We start from the raw sequence: 21,270 nt of genomic DNA, 5'->3' as shown, positions 1-21,270 counted from the left end.
TGAGCACAGCATGCATCACATATTGCGGCGCATGATAATATACAACCTGTACATTGCGCTGAAAACCAATTTTCAACAGGCTTTCAAGTCCAACGGCTTTAGAGTAGTAGGATCAGCAGGTGGACTGTGTGATGTGGTGTAATAATAGATTGTAATGCCTTGACCGGTGGCTGCTTAGCTGTGGTCAGTAATATTCAGCGCTTGTGTCACGGTTCAGAAGACCGGGTTCAATCTCTGTAGTTGACATCTATGCTGCATTATTACAACAGTAGTCGGTGACTCTGTAGTGAGTCACCTCAACCCCAGTCATGCCATGAATAAAGACATGCATGAATAGGAGAATATATATATGGAAAGAGGGAACATTATAAGAACTAGAGATGTAATTGATGTGAAATTATTATGTTTATGATTGGAATGTGTTATGTGGTGGTTATCCTTTAGGTTCTGTACATTGTTGAGATCATGGGGTCAAAATTCTTCAGTGTGAACAACAGATTGCATCTTATTTATGTAATTGATATATCTGTGTGTGTTTGTGGGGAAAAAAAAGAGTATGAATTGATCAATTTGGAAATGATTGAATCATGAAAAGGGAGTTTTATATAAATGAATATACAATCACCAGCCACTTGCAAACTTCCAATGCAAATTTCTAATCAGCCAATCACATGGCAGCAACTCAATGCATTTAGGCATGTAGACATGATCAAGCTGATCTGCTGCAGTTCAAACAGAGAATCAGAATGGGGAAGAAAGGTGATTTAAGTGACTTTGAACGTGGCATGGTTGTTGGTGCCAGATGAGTTGGTCTGAGTATTTCAGAAACTGCTGATCTACTGGGATTTTCAGGCACAACCATCTCTAGGGTTTACAGAGAATTGTCTGAAAAAAAAGAAAATATCCAGTAAGCGGCAGTTATGGGGGCACAAATGCCTTGTTGATGCCAGAGGTCAGAGGAGTATGGCCAGGTTCGAGCTGATAGAAAGGCAAAAGTAACTCAAATACCCACTCATTACAACAGAGGTTGTAACGATGCAGAAGAGCATCTCTAAACGCACACAAGTCCATCCTTGAGGCGGATGAGCTACAGCAGCAGAAGACCACACCGGGTGCCACTCCAGGAAACTGAGGATACAATTCACATAGGCTCACCAACATCGGACAATAGAAGATTGGAAAAATGTTGCCTGAGTCTCGATTTCTGCTGAAACATTTGGATGGTCGGGTCAGAATTTGCCGTCAACAAGCATGGATCCATCCTGCCATGCATCAACGGTTCAGGATGGTGAAGGTGGTGTCCATTAGTACCAATTGAGCATTGTGTCAACGCTCCAGCCTACCTGAGTAGTATTGCTGACCAAGTCCATCCCTTTAGGACCACAGTGTACCCATCTTCTGATGGCTACTTCTAGCAGGATAACGTGCCATATCATGAAGCTTGAATCATCTCAGACTAATTTCTTGATCACAACAATAAGTTCACTTTACTCAAATGGCCTCCACACTTACCAGATCTCAATCCAATAGAGCACCCTTGGGATATGTTGGAATGGGAGATTCACATCATGAATGTGCAGCCGACAAACCTGGAGCAACTGCGTGATGCTATCATGTCAATATGGACTAAAATCAATATGGAGTGTTACACGTTGATACAAGGCAGGATGAATCCATGCTTTCATGTTGCTGATGCCAAATTCTGGTGTACTTAATAAAGCGGCCGGTGAGTGTATTTTCTAGTTTATTTAATGAATATAACATATCTCTGCATAATTAACCAGGTAGTTATGATGATTATTTAAATTCACACATATTTCACATACAATAAACATCAACTGGGGGCGACGCAGTGGCGCAGTAGGTAGTGCTGTCGCCTCACAGCAGGAAGGTCGCTAGTTTGAGCCTTGGCTGGGTCAGTTGGCATTTCTGTGTGGAGTTCGCATGTTCTCCTGCGTTCGCGTGGGTTTCCTCTGGGTGCTCCGGTTTCCCCCACAGTCCAAAGACATTGGACCGTGTCATTGGAAATTGTCCGTAGTGTATGAGTGTGAATGAGTGTGTATGGATGTTTCCCAGAGATGGGTTGCAGCTGGAAGCGCATCCGCTGAGTAAAACATGTGCTGGATAAGTTGGTGGTTCATTCCGCTGTTGCGACCTCAGATTAATAAAGGGACTCAGCCGAAAAGAAAATGAATGAATGAATAAACATCACCTTATTTTAATACTTTAGGCTCTGTTGCTAATATTAGCATTTAATATTATAATATGCAAGTGATAAAGCGCCATGTACACAGTAAACTATGCTTGTCATTAATTATGATTGTGTATTTAAAAACCATAACTTCAAAACCAAGATGATTGACTGACTAAACTACTATATTTGTGTGCCTAAGGAGCATCATAAGCATCAGAACATAAACAAGCATGAGTTGCAATCCAGCACAGACAGCCTTTTATTTAATCATAACACATGGAAATAGATATCGCACCATCCCACACAACAAAAGACCTGGAAGCATTTCAAGCTCAGCGAAAACGCCTAACAAGTTTCCCCCAGACGCGTTTTGACAAATGGCCCCACTAGCAGTGCTTAGACCCTGCGCTTTAGCATTAAAGAAAAGACCCTACGGTGCAAGGGCCAGAACGCAACTCGGATAGCTGACGGATAGCTCCATTAGAGAAGGGTCCCTCGTAGAAACCTCATCTTAGGATATCTCCTGGTCTGACTGCTGACGACGTGAAGAACACACGCATACAAACACACACAAAACCACACACATCCAGAAAGGGGTATATGGAAAAAAGGACTCAGTCAAGCATCTCCTTTTGAGCTCCGCTGGAACAAAGGCTTGACTACACAAGTACAACACGTGGCTGATCCCATTGCCGTCTCATTTGGCTTCTTTGGAGGCTTTTTCCTGGGACCACCATGAAACGGGGAACCATCTGAAAGGCCCAGGCCGATAATCAGCTCTGAAGGAGGGCAAGCACAATTCATATTTCAGCCCTCTCTTTTTCCCTGACTGGCGGAGTCAGCGAAGCAGGAAATGACACGGGATGTTTCAATCTAGGAGCGGTGAGTACTGTAGCCCCCGAGGCTGGATGGTACGGCCCACTCAAATGTGACCGAGCAGCCTGCTGTCTGTGACAGCATAGCCATACAAACACACACACGCTCTCCCAGCAGTGGAAACCGCAATTCATCAGCGAAATTAATTCACACAACTCCAAACGGCTGCATGGCAAGGGGCTCAACATCCACTCGAGTGTTTTACAACGTCGTGAAGTGCTGCATAATGTTTGCCTGTACACTATTTCGACACTCGATGTTCCTCGGGATTTGATTGGAAATGTGCGTCGATAAGCTCCAGATGAGCAGGTTGAAAATGTCTCTACGGGCCTAGGACGGCAAGTCTCAGAGCTTCTGTCATCCACGGCTGCCTGCGTTCCTCCAACAGGACGCCCAGGGACTTAACATGAGGGTGAAGCGACGTTACAAACAATTATATTTCAAAACTATTTATATCTAGCCGCCCTTTCACATTATCATCCCCTCTTGGATTTGACATGAAGCCCTAATCCTAGGAATGATTTTGGGGCGGTTGAGCGGGAAGGGGGGTCGAGTAAGATCACGCACAGCTCGCAGGCAGAGGAGAACAAGACAGGGAGAGAAACCTTCAGAAAAATGAGTGTCTCTGGGATAAATTCCGCTAAGATGAGCTCGATATATCACTGTCAATATCACAAGTGAGCACAGGACAGGGGGACATGCATATTAATTGAAAGCGAATCTGATTACATCACTACTGTTTGACATTTTCCGAGATGGCCACTTTATCTCGGCGGACGGCGCGGTAAGATTGGTTACGTGCGATGGCGAGTTCTCTGATCTGGGAGCGCATCTTAATTGCATGTTATCACCGGCTGATTGCTGTGGCGTTATTTGAAATAGTCTGGTAATTACTCTGTAGATGGTGGTGTATATAGCCAACGGCTGCTGCTCGCATGCTGAAAGTAAAGAAATGGAGCACCAGGCCAGAGGTCTAATGGTTTGATTTGCCACAAATTTAGAGCCTCAATGAAAGTGTCAAATATGTTGTTACATTCACAGCAACAGTAATTAGTAAGCTTTTAGATATGCATAAGAGGACTTGAGTCAGGCCTTTGTAGTATTGCATATTTTCAGTTGCTTTCTACAAATTGACAATCTCATTGCCTTTTGGTCGAAATTGGGCTTGATTTGGACTTCTATTATTTTTATTTTATTTACCGTATTCTGTTTTGATGGCATTTTTTCCACCTTGATTTAATGCCTAATCAATGCTGCTTATCGAAAACAAGATTATTTGCTCATCCCATTGGGATAATATTTTAATAGTTTTTTTTTATTCAATTTTGACATATTATTTCTGAAAACAAGACAATATTTTTTACCTGTCTAGGAAATGCTTCTTGAATTAAGACTTTTTAGATATTTAGACAAGAAACAAAACTAAAACTCTAAGTAAGAAAAGCATTCGTTGCTGTGCTGTGGTGACCAGAAAATTATTAAATTAAAGGTGCTGTATGTAAGTTCTTGACTCTTCTAAAGCATAAAAATACCATAATATGTTTGCAGACATTTAAGAAACATGCTCAGTGAACATTTTTGTTTATCTGAAAAACAATGCTAAATTCAGCTATTCTGCTTTGAAAATGTATGTAACGAGCCTGTCTTTGCGTCAGTCTTTGTTTTGGTTCTTTAATCTGCCCACTGCCAGTTTAGCCAATTATTTTTCAGCACCCCGGGATGCCTTGGAGGAAAACCAGGTATTTCATTCAGCCTAAAGGAGTATGTGTCCATGACCAAAATGCGACCTCCGGTGGACAGTAGCAGATTCCAAAATGAGAGGCAGATTCAGAGTTGCACATGAGGTTATTATTTAGCAAATAATAAAAATGTTACAAGCGTAAACATTAGGTGAGCAGGTTATATTGTAACCCTGTGTCCTAACAACACGCTACGTGACGAGATACGCAGTGATAAGCAAATTGACTGTTTGCACCAGACAGAAATGTAAACACAGCTATTTAGAAGCACAGAATAGTGCACTCCCTCACGAAATGGTAAGGTTTATAACCTAATTAATACATAATAAACCTTTTTAACATTATTAAATGTACATGCTGAATCACTGAAATGTGTTGGTTTTGAGTCTAAAGTTCAGTTTCAAATGGGTTATTTTATTTTTAAGATCAGAGGTGAACTATCTGCTGCTGCTTTCAATAGTATGGCAATAAATGTCAGGTGAAATGGCATTCAAACTCACATTATTAGCACTGAATGAAGCACATGAGGTGTATCTGAGGTGATCATTGTGAGGTTTCTGTTGTTCAGCTGCCGTTTATATCAACTCGAGGTGTTGGTTAAGACAAAAACTCCTTTTAATATGGAGAATATTCCTTCTATCGCATGCCTTTGCTTTTAGTTAGAACACGGTTTGAATCAGCCTTGTTGGTCCTCAATCTGGCAACCTGCGCTTGCATTTGCTTTGATCCAGGAATGCAATACCTAGTTCAACCACTGAGTGTCAAACTTACATACTGCACCTTTAAATAATTTATTCAGTTTTTAAGCACTCAAACTTTTTTATGCTGGTGACACCTACTGGTCATCACATGGATTTATATAATTTTTTTCTGAAGATGTTTAAATGTAGAGAAAATATACTATATTATAAAGCTTGTTAACAAATCGCATGGGGTGACACAGTGGCTCAGTGGTTAGCACTGTCGCCTCACAGCAAGAAGTTCGCTGGTTCGAGTTCTGGCTGGGTCAGTTGCCGTTTCTGTGTGGAGTTTTTCCCTGTGTTGGCGTGGGTTTCCTCCGGGTGCTCCGTTTTCCCAAACAGTCCAAAGACATGCGCTGTAGGTAAATTGAAGAAACTAAATTGGTCAGTGTATGAGTTTGAACGAGTGTGTGTGGATGTTTCCCAGTACTGGGTTGCAGCTGGAAAGGCATCCGCTGTGTAAAACATATGCTGGATAAGGTGGCTGTTCATTCCGCTGTGGCGACCCCTGATGAATAAAGGGAATATACACTGAAAAGTGTTGCATGCAAAACTGTTGCAAACAGTTTATTTAAAATTTAACATTTATTTGTGTTGAATTTAAACAAACAAATTAAATTGAATAATGTTCAACTTAATTTGTTTGTTTAAATTGAGCCCAAATAAATTGTTTACAACCACTTAACGAAAAAAAATTGAGTAAATTCAAGGAATCATCTTTGAATAATTTTTTTCAGTGTAAGCCGTATGTGGATTTTATTTACTTTTTTATCATCTGCCAAACAAAAAACAAAGCCCAGACCCTTATGAAAATAGCAGTAAACCATCATTCAACAACATTTAAAAATATGAAGATTCTGTAAAAGCATAACTATTATCAGTATCAACTTCCCTATGTGTGAATGATAGATACCTTACAATACTGAGTTTAATCATAAAGCATCACTTATACGAAAACAAAACAAAACTATTAAATAATTACATTTCATCAACAAAATTATAATTTTTTTAATTAAGAAATGTAATTATTTTTATTGTTTTTAATTTGTCTTTTTTGTCTTTTGTATAAGGGATGTTTCACTAAGGTAAAACTCACTAATGAACCCCCCCCCCCCCCATTATTATATATATATATATATATATATATATATATATATATATATATATATATATATATATATATATATATATATATATATATATATAGTGACAGTGACATGGCAGTGTAGCATGAACTGGACCAGGTGCAGTCTGATAACAGATGCACAGAGAGCCATTAGTTTGTTAACACAGCCTACGGTTTGCGTTTGCCCTGAAGCAGACATGGAGAGAGCAGCCGTCATATGTTCCAGACGTTTGTACACGACCTGATAAATGTTCAGGCGTCTCTAGGAGTGCTGGTAATAAGAGGCTAATAGAATAAAACAATAACCCACCGCCTCAGGCCTGAGACTTTATACTGACAAATTCATATGATAGAGTTTTATTGTTATGGCGACATTAGCGATAAGCCGGACGCGGTCTGAGGTGTTTGTGTCAGAAAGCCACGGTAATGAAATAGATTTCAGGTGCGGCGCTCCTTGTGGGTGCATAAATTGATTTGGAGAGCATAACACTAAAAACGCTGAGAAGTGTACAGTATATTTTAAGTAATGATGATAATGAGATATTGGTCGTAAAACAGTAAAATGGTGGAGAATTACTTGACTTGAGGGAAATAAAAGCATTAGGAATGATGATCAAAGTTTATTTGATTGACTTGAAAATGGATCTTCAGCAATGAACCGACTTTCACCAATGCACTGGTGATTCACCCATTTTTTATTTGTATTGCTACGTATGTTTTAAAATCTACTGGTAGCTCATTGGGTTTTGGAACAAAGGAATACAAATAAATGAAGCAACATTGATACTAGGGATGTCCCGATCAAGTTTTTTTGCCCTTGAGTCCGAGTCGAGTCATTTGATTTTAAGTATCTACCGATACCGAAACCCGATCCGATACTTCTATAATTTATAAAAAAAGAATAAAGAGCGAAGAAACAGATCCAGGATGTTCCTTATTTCTTATTTAATTGATCTTATTTTAACATTCAACAACTCTTTCATTCAACAACAGAGCACTTCTGTGAGTTAGCTTGAACCATCTAGTAATAAATAACATCAGTTCTTCATTTTTGGACTTTAGTGCAACAGTAAATATAAAAATAATCGAATATAAAAACAAATAGTACTTCACTGAAATACCCTGCAGGCAATCCCAAGCTTACATAACTCACAGTTTGCTATGGCAATGTTTTCGTCATCAACTTTATAATACCTCCAGAATGCAGACATAGTCGCGCTTTCTGCTTCAAGCTGCTTCCGTGTTCTACTTTGCCAGCATTTGACCAATAGCGTTTCTGCAACAAAATGATGTCATGCTGCATGCGTTGCTGTTTCCATGTGAAGTCAAGAAAGAGATCTAACTTTATGCCACCACATAACTATAGATTTGTTAAAAAATAATTATAATATATATATATATATATATATATATATATATATATATATATATATATATATATATATATATATATATATATATATATATATATATATATATATATATATATATATACATTCGAGTCCTGAATGGAAGGCAACGTCTGATTTCGATCGAGTCTGAAATCGCGTGATCAGGCCTGATTTCCGATCACGGGATCAGATGTGGACATCCCTAATTGATACAGACACTTTTACAAAAGGCAGGTAAAGAAAACATATGATGCTGCACTGGGGCACACAATAAAAAGTATTTTCTCCATGTTAAAAGGAGTTTTTGTCCTAACCATGTGTGATGCAGATTTTAAAACTGTTTTCTATTTCCGTGACGTCGCAGCAGATCAACCAACCCAGGCTCATTCTGGAAACGTACCACTATATACATTTCTGGAGAGCCCAAAAATACGTTTTTTTGCAGTTTTTGTTTTCACGAATTCACCAGAGGCTGCTGTGTATGCTTTTTCAGATCTCAAATATCTCCATTCGCGCCTGCTGTTCTCACATAAATCCACCAGAGGCCGCTGTCGACTGACTGACCGAATGAATGACTGACTGACTGATCGACTGACCCACCCTCCTCCTTCCCTAAACCCAACCAATAGTGTTTTCAAAAGCACTGATTGACCAGTCTACCCACTTCTCTAAACACATCCGACAGTTTTCAAAATCCAGAAAAAGAAAAGCCCTCGCCTGATTTTTACCACGTTTACCACATTCTCACCTTGTTATGTATTTGTTTATTTTGTTTTTGTCTTACCCGCTTTTATATGACATTTAATGCCATACGACTAATAGCAGCAGCAGATATTTCACCTCAGATCTTGAAAATAAAAAAACTAGCAGATGGTTTGAAAATGAACCAACAATAGTCACTCAATAGCCTTTTAATAATGTTAAAGAGATTTAATATTTAGTAATTAAAATTGCAATTGCTGTTGTTTAAATCTGTCTGTGGTGTCGTGTCGGGTTTGGCGCAGACAGCCAATTTCTTGTCAATTAGGTGGTAAGACACAACTTCTGGAAAAATTAGAAGAATCCTATAATCCTAGCCTAAAATCTGTGGTCTTTGATGATTAGTTTGACATGTTTATAGACAGCCAATAAATAACTCAAAATTTTCCCTCCAATGAAATTCTGGCAGTGTCGGTAGATCTGAACTTACCTACAGTGTGACTTCCATTAGACAAGAGTCAAAACAAGAACCAATAGGAGCGCTGAACCTAATAACGCAATCACTGTGACAACTTGAAACCAACTAAAGTCTGTTTTTTAATAATTCTAAATGATTGTAGCACGTCAGACTGCACAAACATGGCTGCCATGTCGACGGTAAGATCTCAGATGTCATAATGCCAGACTGACCGTCAAATCAAGACGCACCAAACAGGGACACGCAAGAAAACTCACCCGGAGTTTGACGTCATCATTCGTGACAATTTCAACACTTTCCTGCATTCTGTCTTAACACCTTACGGTAAATATAAAAGAACTGTATCTGTAATTTTGCTCACAGCGTGCTTCAAATAAAACCAGAAAAACATTTGCCTGTGGTGGATTGAGGTAGTCGTGCTGATTGCATCATCAGATTTGAAGCTGGTTCTTGTTTTGACGCTCGTTGCAGCTGAAGTCACACTGCAGGAAAGTGTCTGAAATTTTCTGACGCTACAAGAACTTTATCAGAAGGACGATTTCATTGAAACAGCTATTAAGCAGCTTTCTATGAACTTGTCAAACCAGCAATCAAAGATCTCAGATTTTAGCCCAGGATTTTAGGAATCTTTTAGGATTTCCCAAATTAGCCTCAGATGACCAAATCGTGACTGAAATTGCACAGTTTGACTAAGGCCTAAGGCGAATTGTTTTGTCTTATCAAGATGTTGTGGTAAAATTAACGCTACATATTGTTCATGTTTGCTGTGAGGTATCATTTCAGAATGGAGGTTACTGAACGTGTCATAGATTGATGGTGTCAAACTCCAGATGAGTCTTGCGTGTGTCTGGGTTTGACGTGTCTTAGTTGTCGTTCAATCTTGCCTTATGACATAATATTTTCTGCAATGAAATCCAAATCAAAGTAAATTTGGAAACTCCTAGTAATACCAGTATTTGACCACTAGACATATGGTACAAACCATAACAGTAATTTCTATATTTAAAGTAAACTACCATATTTCTTTAATTTATAGTGTATATGAAGAGATCTGTTTTAAATGTTATCTGCCTTAAATTGTTTAAATGGTCTGAGATCTTCTTCAAGTGTGAAATTTATACAAAATATATACAAAAATCATAGAGAACACGTAAAAAAAAGTATGACAACCTACTCGTAATTAGAAGTAGAGGTGAACGAGGTGGCAGAATAGCTAAAACATGGTCAGAGAAAAGCTACTGTTATAGTATTAAACATTGTTTACTTCACTAAGTCAGTTTAATAGTAAAGGGATAGATCGAATAGGCCTATTGATGATAGAAGGTTTGCAAAGAAATCCCATGCTCCTTTGTAAATACTGTATTTTATTTTGATACATGTTGTGGCAGCTGCATCTTGTAGTGTTTTTTGATACACTTGGTATTTTATTTTAAAATACATTTCAATGCAAAACCCTGAACGTGTGTGTAATTCCGAACGTGTAATTTTAAATATGTCCCCCGACATGTGTTCTTAATGCGCGAAACCAGCATGTGCGTTTCTGTGGTGAGCAAAACTGACCTCAAGTGGAACGGTTTAAAGATTCACCATCTGAAGGCAGACATTAGAAGGATGCAGCCAGAGGTTTCATGTTTACATTTCATGCTGTGAAACTTGTCGAAGAAGAGCGAACAAACCATGGGTGTAGAGAAAGAGCCTAGCAGGGGTTGACCAATCGCAGCACATCATCCGCTTCCGTGTTTGTGCTCCATGACATGTAATTATAACCTAAACATTAGAAGCGCTTCAAAAGGCCAACGAACATATATGGCTGTCCCTTTCCGAGCCTTGTTTCCAAATTGGCTTATTCGAGACAAAAAAATGCCCTAAATGAGCTGTGAATGTTAAATCTGTGTCCCGTAAAAAAGTAGGTGTTTTTTACAGACTTCAGTCACAATGCCTTGCAAAAGGACAATTGGCACATTTAGGAACTGTGTGAAAAAGTCCTGTGTCTGCAGAACTATGGCAGACTGGAGAATATGAATAGGCTTTTTACAGGTCAGAGCCTCCATTCAGCCCACTGACATTGTTATTATCTGACGGTCATGGATGTGGCTAATTAATATTCCCATCATACCCCATAGGGCAAATTAGTCAAAAAATATGCTCCAGACAGTGCTTTCGCAGTCTCGCACACACATTTGCAGTTTATCCTTTGACTTGTTGACTTGCGCGGGCTGTTCTGAAGCTACATAGCAAGCTACATAGTCTGCAAGCTGCCTTCTTGGGTACGTTTACACCAGGGGAGGGGTGAAAAGGGTTGGTGAAGACTAGCAAAATAGCATTCTTTTTAAATAGAAGGATATTTATGTGTCGATTGAGTGTTTGAGGAAATTCAATTGTAATGTTTTTAAGAGATCCTATTATGTATTACTCCTGGAGTCTGTTCTTTGTACGTGGATTACTCAACTAGCTGGATTTGGATTTGACATGATATGTTTCGTTCTTTAAAACTCATCCAAGAGTTCTTTTCATAGCAACAGGTCTGGTAGCTCAAACCTGCTTGGAAGCAGGCTTATTTCATATGAACACGATTAGATTGGGTCTTTTCAAGCAATGGTAATGCTAAAAGTATGTACCAAATGTAGTGGTAATTATATACACTTGGACAAATAGTAAAATAGTGAAAAAGAAATTAATAACAAATATTAATAATATATATAGTTGAAATCAGAATTATTAGCCCCCCCCCATATGTTTATTTTTTTCCCAAATTTTTGTTTAACTGAGAGAAGATTTGTTCAACACATTTCTAAACAATAGTTTTAATAACTCATTTCTAATAACTGATTTATTTTATCTTTGCCATGATAACAGTACCCTTCTTCTGTTTAACACAATTCGGAAAATATATTAAAAAGAAAAGAAAATTCAAAGGGGAGCTAATAATTCTACCTTTAACTGTATCTATATAGTTTCAGTTCAAGTAAAAAAAAAATATATATATATACATAAAAATTATGAAATCTGCACTCCGAAATGAAAGTACAAGAACTGTCACAGGGTGTTTATATATATATATATATATATATATATATATATATATATATATATATATATATATATATATATATATATATATATATATATATATATAAATTAATTATGTTTTTCTGTAAATTTGTTTTATCAACAAACACAATTTTTTTAATGTATAAATTCATTCATTCTTCTTTACTGTCCCTGCGAATTTTGTAAATAAATTAAATTAAATAAAATGATCAAATGCAAACAATTGAAATATTGTAAAAAATAGACCATTTTAACTAATATATATATATTATAATATATATGTTCTTGACTTTGCAAAATGAGAATAAAGTAATAAGCATAATATATTACTAAATATTGAAATTAATATTAAATGTTGCTAGAATTATATCTATTCTTTATTAGATTTAATTTAAATGCAGTATAGTAGGGTATATGCAGAGCTAGTCCTTATTTCCATACTGATAAACTTCCGGTGAATGGTTAATGTGACTTTTTTTCCATTTTATACAGTTCCTTTTACAGCATCGATGTTGTAATGTAATTAAACTATAATCAGTTAAATAGACTTAAACATTCATTTAGAAAAACCATTTACTCGAACGCACTCATCAGAATTAGCAGGCTAGCGCAGAAGCTCAATTGAATATACTGGGGTAAAATAAATGTTCATATTTTTAGGACACGGCGGGAAAAATGTAATTTAATGCAGTTCTTCTTGTACATTCTGAGACCCACTTTATATCAGATATCACTCAGCCAGTGGAGATTGCTGATTTTGAAAAGAAACAGACCTTAAACACGCTGATTTTGTATCATACAGTTATACAGGGCATACAGTTTACCGGAAGCGCTTGACCCAGGTTACTGACAAAAGTCCTTCCGCATACTTCTGCATATAACCTATAATATGCACTTTTAAATTAAATTAATAGTTTTTTTTACTGCAATGATTATTTTGATAGAAAAAAAATTGATAAAATAAATCAATCAATACATTTTTAATCCAAAAAATGCTCAAAGTGTCCTATAAAAAGGCTGTTTTCCTTCTACAAGATAAAACGTGCGTGTCTTTTCCACTGTTCTTCACTTTTCAAGACGAGAGCACGCAGCATTTAGCATTTCCTTTTGAGAAGTGTCCATTTGAATAGCTCCAAAAATCCACATACAACTACGGCAGTCAATAAAACATGGCCGGCGACACCCTCGAATGTTACGAAAGAGGATTTTGGGGGTCAGTAAGTTCATTGTTTGCATTGTTTGCATGCAAAGAAAAGGCCGGCTGGGCCATTCTTGTGTGTTCGCGCTCTCCCTCAAGCAGCTTATTTAAGACTTAGGACCTTTAAAGAACTTTACGGTTTTAACATTCGGGCTCGTTTATCCAGTGTTAAGTCCTGAGGTACATGCTTCATTCAGCGTCTGATTGTTTGCTTACATGTGTTTTAAAGAGAGCTACAAATATACAGAGAACAAAACCTGAACTGACTGGAAGCCCATAAAACAATCTATTCAGCGGCTTTGAAGCAGACCACAACATGGGGCAGTTTTTGTTTCATTTTAGCATTTCACAGTCTAGAATTGAACACTCTTCCGCAGTTTTAAAAGATTTTAAATATGGTCTATGATTATACTTAGCTTGTAGAGTTCAAGAAGTCAAAATTATTATTTTATTTTTTAAATATGTTTAACAGAGTGATTTTTTTTCAACACATTTTAGCTTGGTAACACTTTATAATAACTGCACACTACATTCTCAGCTAAACAGGAAAAAAGAAAATAAATGACTTTATTAATTTCTGTTCATTTGAAGATACTCAAGTGAAACTGTATCAAATGAAAAATACATCTTTGCAACCTTTACTAAAATAAAATTACTCTACAGTTTAAACTTTGCTAAACAACAGCAAAGAAATGTTGCATCATATTATATTGTTAAATTACTATATTTCTGCTTTAATTTGATGTTGAATTTTGACCCTCCTGTTATTCAACAATGTTTAAACTTTACACTAATCTCCCTTTTTTAGATAAGATTACAAAGATTATTTGTAGTTTCGTACTGAGCCTTTAATTGTCATTTATAAGGGATTTATAAAGCATAAATAGTCCTCACTTTAGGTCACGAAACTACATGAAGTTGTGTTAATAAAGCATTTATTAACATACATAGTAACCCTTACTATATGCCTGAAAAATAAAATATATAAACGTTGATTTCAATAGTTTATTAATCAAATACTTACACATTCTGAAGGACCTTAGAATCCACCAACTGCTCATAAATACAACTGGTTTGCAAATAATGCAATACTTCATTTAGTAATGAAAAATGAATCAGTCACAAATTATGAAAGTACAGTTATTGAGCACATTATAAGCGTGCTTATAAGTCTAGAGCATTTGTAGCTGCAGTCATAAACTGCTTACTAACATCTATTAATGTGGAGTTAATGCTGAACAAATAATGAATTCACAATATGCTAATGTTTAATAAATTGTTCATAGTGTTTAGCTATTATAAAGTGTTATCGTACTTTTTTATCTTTGTTTTTATTTCAGTACGATGACCTATTTTCGACTGGAACCAAATATCGAGTATAGGGGCTTTATTTTTGAGCTCCATCTCTCATCTTTACTTGCAGAAAAGTAACTGTTGGAGAGGCGAGAATAAGCATATTTCACCCAAGCCGTCAAACCGACATCATCAGAGAAAGACTGCTTCTTTGAGTTTAAGCAAATCGGTTTTGATTAAGGATTACCAATACAGTTTTGTGTACAGTATGTGTGTGTGTGTCTGTGGATTAACTTGTTTACCTTAATTCCTTAAAAAACACCTTAAACCTTTAAAAAAATACCTTAAAAACAATGAGCAATAAGCAATTCTTGTAAATTCTGACCAATTTCATTTATGATTTCATATTTGTATAATATTTTAAAAGTTAAAATAAATATATTTTTGAAGTTAAATCATATAACACATTATAACAAAACGGTATGGTGTGCACTGAATTTTTTTGTAGCTTATATTATTCTTCTTATTATTAGGGGCCAAACCCCAAAGGTGCCTAGGGCATCTATTGTATCCGTTCTGGTTCGTATTATTATTCTTCCGCTGCTTCTTCTGCTCTGGGAGTCTATGTCAGCCCTATAAACTGTGGCATTTGCGCAAACTTTGGCACATAAATAGAGGACAGTCTGAACTTCAACCACAACAAATTTGGACTCTCTAACTCAAACTCTCTAGTGCCACCCCTTATCCAAAGTTTCACTGGTGTCATTTTCCTTCATGAAATGTTTTTCGCTATTTAGTATTTTTTGCAAAACCTATTTTATCGAACTCGTCCTAGGCCGTGTGTCCGATTTTCACCAAAATTGAATCACAAGATCTAAAGACCATGCTGACCAAAAGTTATCGAATTCAAGTTGACTAGAATAACCGTTTTTGGTTAACTTGCAAACAAATCTAACATAGCGCTTTCGAAAATGGACTTGAGGTGATATCTCCGTAACGTGTTGATGTATTCACACCAAACTTTGTGTGTTTCGACAACCATAGTCTGAGGTTATCTGCAGCATTTTGGAGCACTGCCCCCTAGTGGTCCGGAGATACAAAAATTAGCTTTTTTTTGCTTACAACTTCCTAATCCTTTGTCCAAAAAACTCATTCATAAAAATTAATAAAATAATTTCTTTACATCCGGCAGACCATGCCGAGTCGGATGATGTCTCGATTTCCCAGGTAGCCATATTGTCCATTACATACTTCAAATGTATTCAAAAACTCATTTTTCACTTTGTCTGAGGCTCCCTATTAACCTTGTTACTTTTGGCCTCTGGACTGCTTTGCACTTTCTGCCTCTGTTCTGTTTTGCTCATTCATCCTTTGGACTGCTTGGCTCCTTAATTGCTTATTATGATTTTTATAGACTTTATTTTTTATCCAGATAAAAAAAAAAACACTATGTAACACTATGAATGCGTGCTAAGACTAGTCAGTTCATAAAAGTACAGCTGGTGTAAGATGAGGGCAGAAAGCTGACAGGGGTGTGAATGTAATCAGAAGTACTGAGGTCAGAACAGAGACTCACATGAGGAGATACATCCAGCAGAAGGACGAGGGTCAGACTCCTGAGTCCTGCTGATGTGTCCACTTTCACCTGACAACACAAATACAAAAAAACATGGTCATGTTATTAGACTATGAATGATCTAATGACAAAGTTGAAAAGCATATGTACACATGAGTGCTGTTTTTAAAATAACAGCCATATCAATAAAGGCTTTTTAACTTTTTCCACTTAATTATTGAATTAAGTCTTGGACTGATGATTAAAAAAATTAAAAGATGTTACTTAAAATTTGTTACTTCAAACACAACTTAGGTCTTAAACAAACTACCATCTGGAAGCCTTATATCACAAAACTCGGCGTTCAGCATGCCAGACATCGTGTCTTGAGCTGTACCGATGATATGGCTTCGATGACGGTAGAAGTTGGCGTCAAACCTTATCAAACAAGTTATTTACACGTTACACGTTAAAATATTCAGGGTGACACAGTGGCTCAGTGTTTAGCACTGCCACCTCACAGCAAGAAAGTCACTGGTTCGAGTCCCAGCTGGGCCAATTGGCATTTCTGTGTGAAGTTTGCATGTTCTCCCCATGTTTGCGTGGGTTTACTCCGGTTTCCCCCATAGTCCAAAGACATTCGTTATAGGTGAATTGAATAAACTAAATTGGCCATAGTGTATGTGTATGAATGCGTGTGTATGGATGTTTCCCAGTACTGAGTTGCAGCTGGAAGGGCATTCACTGTGTAAAACATATGCTAGATAAGTTGGCGGTTCATTCCGCTGTGGCAATCCCTAATAAATAAAGAGACCAAGCCGAAGGAAAATGTATAATAATGAATGTAATATTCAGATTACTCTCTTGTGGTATCTAATGATGACTACTGTTGACTAAAAATACATAATAAATACACAAATTAAAGTTAGATATAGGAATACAGTATATGCATTATATATATGTCATATTTTATTAAACAACCCCTCAACGGATTGTCTCACATGTAGGGTACACTCACTCACACTCTATAGAGCCTAGTGTCATTCCTCAATACTAGCTTTCAATCAATTAATACATACAAGTAATGAAAGACTTGTTATTCCAGGTTTTAATTCCAACCACATACAGTGGACTCACTAACTAATGCACCGCCCAGCAGAAACACATCAATACATGCTCATAGCTAGCGGCTAGTCTGGCCAAGCGTGATCATATGCAGCAGTCCCCAGGATTTGTTCTTGTCACAAATGGCCATTACTGACATTAGTGGTGTAATGAGGGAGTCCCGGGACGGTCAGTGGTGCCGGGGGGGAGGTTGGAGCTCCTCGAGCACCACCTGCTTTCACCACCTGCTTTCACCTGCTTTCACGCTGTCACTGCTCGGCCTGTTTTGGGTACGCAGGGGTCTTTTAGAGTTTAGATATGCCTTTGAAGCCCTCTTTGATTTTTTGAATATGCACACGATCAATAAGGAGCCAGGACTTCAAAAGAGGTTTGCGGCCCTCACCTGCTGCTGGTCACCGGTGGCTGAAGAGTTTCCAGTCCCACACAGAGACCAAACAAACCAACAGCAAAAACAGACACAGAGCAGCTAATAAACGTACAACAACACAACCTTGTAAAGCGGGCCTTCAAAACACTAATAAATGCGTAAGTGCCAAAGGGCACTAACAAACATTTACTATGGAACTCAAAGATGCTGCCCGAATACTGATTTGGTTCAATTACTGTATGTGCTACTATAAAACTGCAGTGACTTGATATTCATTATTTTCAGCCTATAGACTCTATATACTGTAGGTAGATCTCAATGAGTTCTACAAATGGATGCCCCCTTGTATGGTGGCCGATTTAAGAGTATAGTCTGTAAATTCTGACAGTATTTGGGTCATTCATTTACCTTTTTTAATGTAAATAAAAGTCAATTTAAGGAGAAAAAACAAGTGTGTTTAAGATTGATAGATAGGTAGGTAGGTAGGTAGGTAGGTAGGTAGGTAGGTAGGTAGGTAGGTAGGTAGGTAGGTAGGTAGGTAGGTAGGTAGGTAGGTAGGTAGATAGATAGATAGATAGATAGATAGATAGATAGATAGATAGATAGATAGATAGATAGATAGATAGATAGATAGATAGATAGATAGATAGATAGATAGATAGATAGATAGATAGATAATTAACCAAAAATTACACAGTAAATCGAACTATAATAAGAACTGAATTTTACTGTAGGACAGCTGTACAGTAATGTTACTGTATTTTAAAGTTGCATTGTGGAAATTGCTGTATATTTTATAGTAAAGACATACAATACTGTAAATACATATGCAGACCTATAAATGGTGTGGTAAATTTAAATACAGTTTTTTGCTGTAATTCATTTACAGTAAATTACTGGCGAATTGCTGCCAGTAATTTACTGCAGATTCTACAGGAAATTGTTAACAGTGTAGATAGATAGAATGTTTTTTATTGAAGTACTTTTTATTTTTATTTAGCAAAACTAACAATTAAAAAAAAAAAAAATTTTTTAAATGTAAATAAAAGTCAATTTAAGGAGAAAAAAAACAAGTGTGTTTAAGATAGATAGATAGATAGATAGATAGATAGATAGATAGATAGATAGATAGATAGATAGATAGATAGATAGATAGATAGATAGATAGATAGATAGATAGATAGATTAACTGTTATATGAACTGTATTTTACTGTGGGACAGTTGTACAGTAATGTTACTGTATTTTAAAGTTGCATTGTGGACATTATTGTATAATTTATAGTAAAAACATACAATACAGCAAGATAAATGGTGCTGTAAATGTAAATACAGTGTTTTTCCTGTAATTGATTTACAGTAAGTTAGATTCATTAGAATAGGTTTGTCTGCCGGTTGTGGGTAAAACAAATGCAACTGAGCGATATGCTGCCCCTTGACAAGTTCTGTAAATAAAAGTGAATTTAGTAAAAAAACAAAAAAACACAAAAAAAGTGATAGATAGATAGGTCGATAGATAGATAGATAGATAGACAGATAGATAGATAGATAGATAGATAGATAGATAGATAGATAGATAGATAGATAGATAGATAGATAGATAGATAGATAGATAGATAGATAGATAGATAGATAGATAGATAGATAGATAGATAGATAGATAGATAGATAGATAGATAGATTATAATATAATAGACTATTAACCAAATTTTACACAGTATCTTACTGTAAAATAAACTGCATTTTACTGTAGGACAGTTATGCAGTATGTTACTGTATTTTAAAGTTGCATTGTGAAAATTACTGTACATTTTATAATAAACACATACAATCCTGTAAATGCATACACAACAATGTAAATTGTGCTGTAAATTTAAATACAGTATTTTTGCTGTAATTGATTTATTGTAAGTTACGGGTGAACCGAATTATAATAAGAACTGAATTTTACTGTAGGACAGTTGTACAGTAATGTTACTGTATTTTAAAGTTCCATTGTGGAAATTGCCGTATATTTTATAGTAAAGACATACAATACTGTAAATACATACAGGTATGCAGACCTATAAATGGTGTGGTAAATTTAAATACAGTATTTTGCTGTAATTCATTTACAGTAAATTACTGGCGAATTGCTGCCAGTAAATTACTGCAGATTCTACAGGAAATTGTTAACAGTGTAGATAGATAGAATGTTTTTTTTATTGAAGTACTTTTTATTTTTATTTAGCAAAACTAACAGTTTGTAAAACTTGCCTGGCAACTACTAAAATTCCAAATGACGTAGAATACAGTATTACAGTTAAGATCAATTGTTCTCAAACTGTTATCTAATTTTGGTGTAAATAAGAGATGCCCAAAGTTGGCTCATGGTATCTTTGATTTGGCCCGCCATCCCATCTGAAAAGAGAGGGAGAATGATGGGGAGGTGGTTGGGGCGAATTCCTTTGTAAGCGATTGTCATTTCGAATTTAACATATCCTTTTGTTTCTTTGTTTTATTGCTAAGCTATAAAAAACCCCAACTGAAATTAAATGATTCAATTAAATGTTGTAAATAAATCAGACTTTTAAAATACAGTAAATACTGTCTCTTGACAGATAGAGGACAATGGATAAGATATCTGTGAGCAAATCAAGGTAAAGTCAGAAGCAACTTGACTAGCGTATTCCGCATTGAACTCCATTGTTTACGTTTTTACTGTAATAAGTTCATTATTCAATTATACTGCATTAGTTAATATGATTTAAAAGCAACGTTTTCTAGTTATTTTCAAAGTATTACCGAATAGGGTAATTATTCATGGCAAATTTAATATATTTGGTTTGGTATAATAAATTTGGCCCACAGCACTCAATCGAGTTTGCTTTTTGGCTCTTTATAAGAAAAAGTTTGGGCACTTCCGGTCCAAACCAAAGCCATACCTGTCAAGATCATCAGCGATCAAAACTCCCAGATCGCTGGATCTCACACACAAACACACATGGACTACAATTCCTCCATTGATGGACTACATATTCAGTCATGCCACACACATACTCACACCTGCTCCAAGTCTCTACTGATTACACTCGCACCACCTGAGCATTGTCAAAGACTGATTACACACACTACTTAAACAGCACACACTCTCACTTCCATTGCAGAGTCTTGTTATCTGTAAAGTGACATTACAACGCGTTTCCCTTAGTCTTGTTCCTCCGTGTTTTGATCTTTGCCTTCTTTACTTTTCTCCTTGTCTGCCGCCTGCCTTCTGACCTCTCGCCTGATACCTTTGACCACGATTCTGGACTGCCTTTATATATCTGTTTGCACCTGTGTTGACCATTACTTGCCTGACTTTGATTAAACCTGCACGTGGATCCTAAACCTCAGTTGTCTGTGTCACTCCCCGTGTTACAATACCATGCAGAACCAACACAGGCTAATTGGAAATATGT

This window comes from Danio aesculapii, chromosome 24, assembly GCF_903798145.1.
Source record: "Danio aesculapii chromosome 24, fDanAes4.1, whole genome shotgun sequence".
Lineage (NCBI taxonomy): Eukaryota > Metazoa > Chordata > Actinopteri > Cypriniformes > Danionidae > Danio > Danio aesculapii.
Note: the sequence above shows the minus strand (reverse complement) of the source record.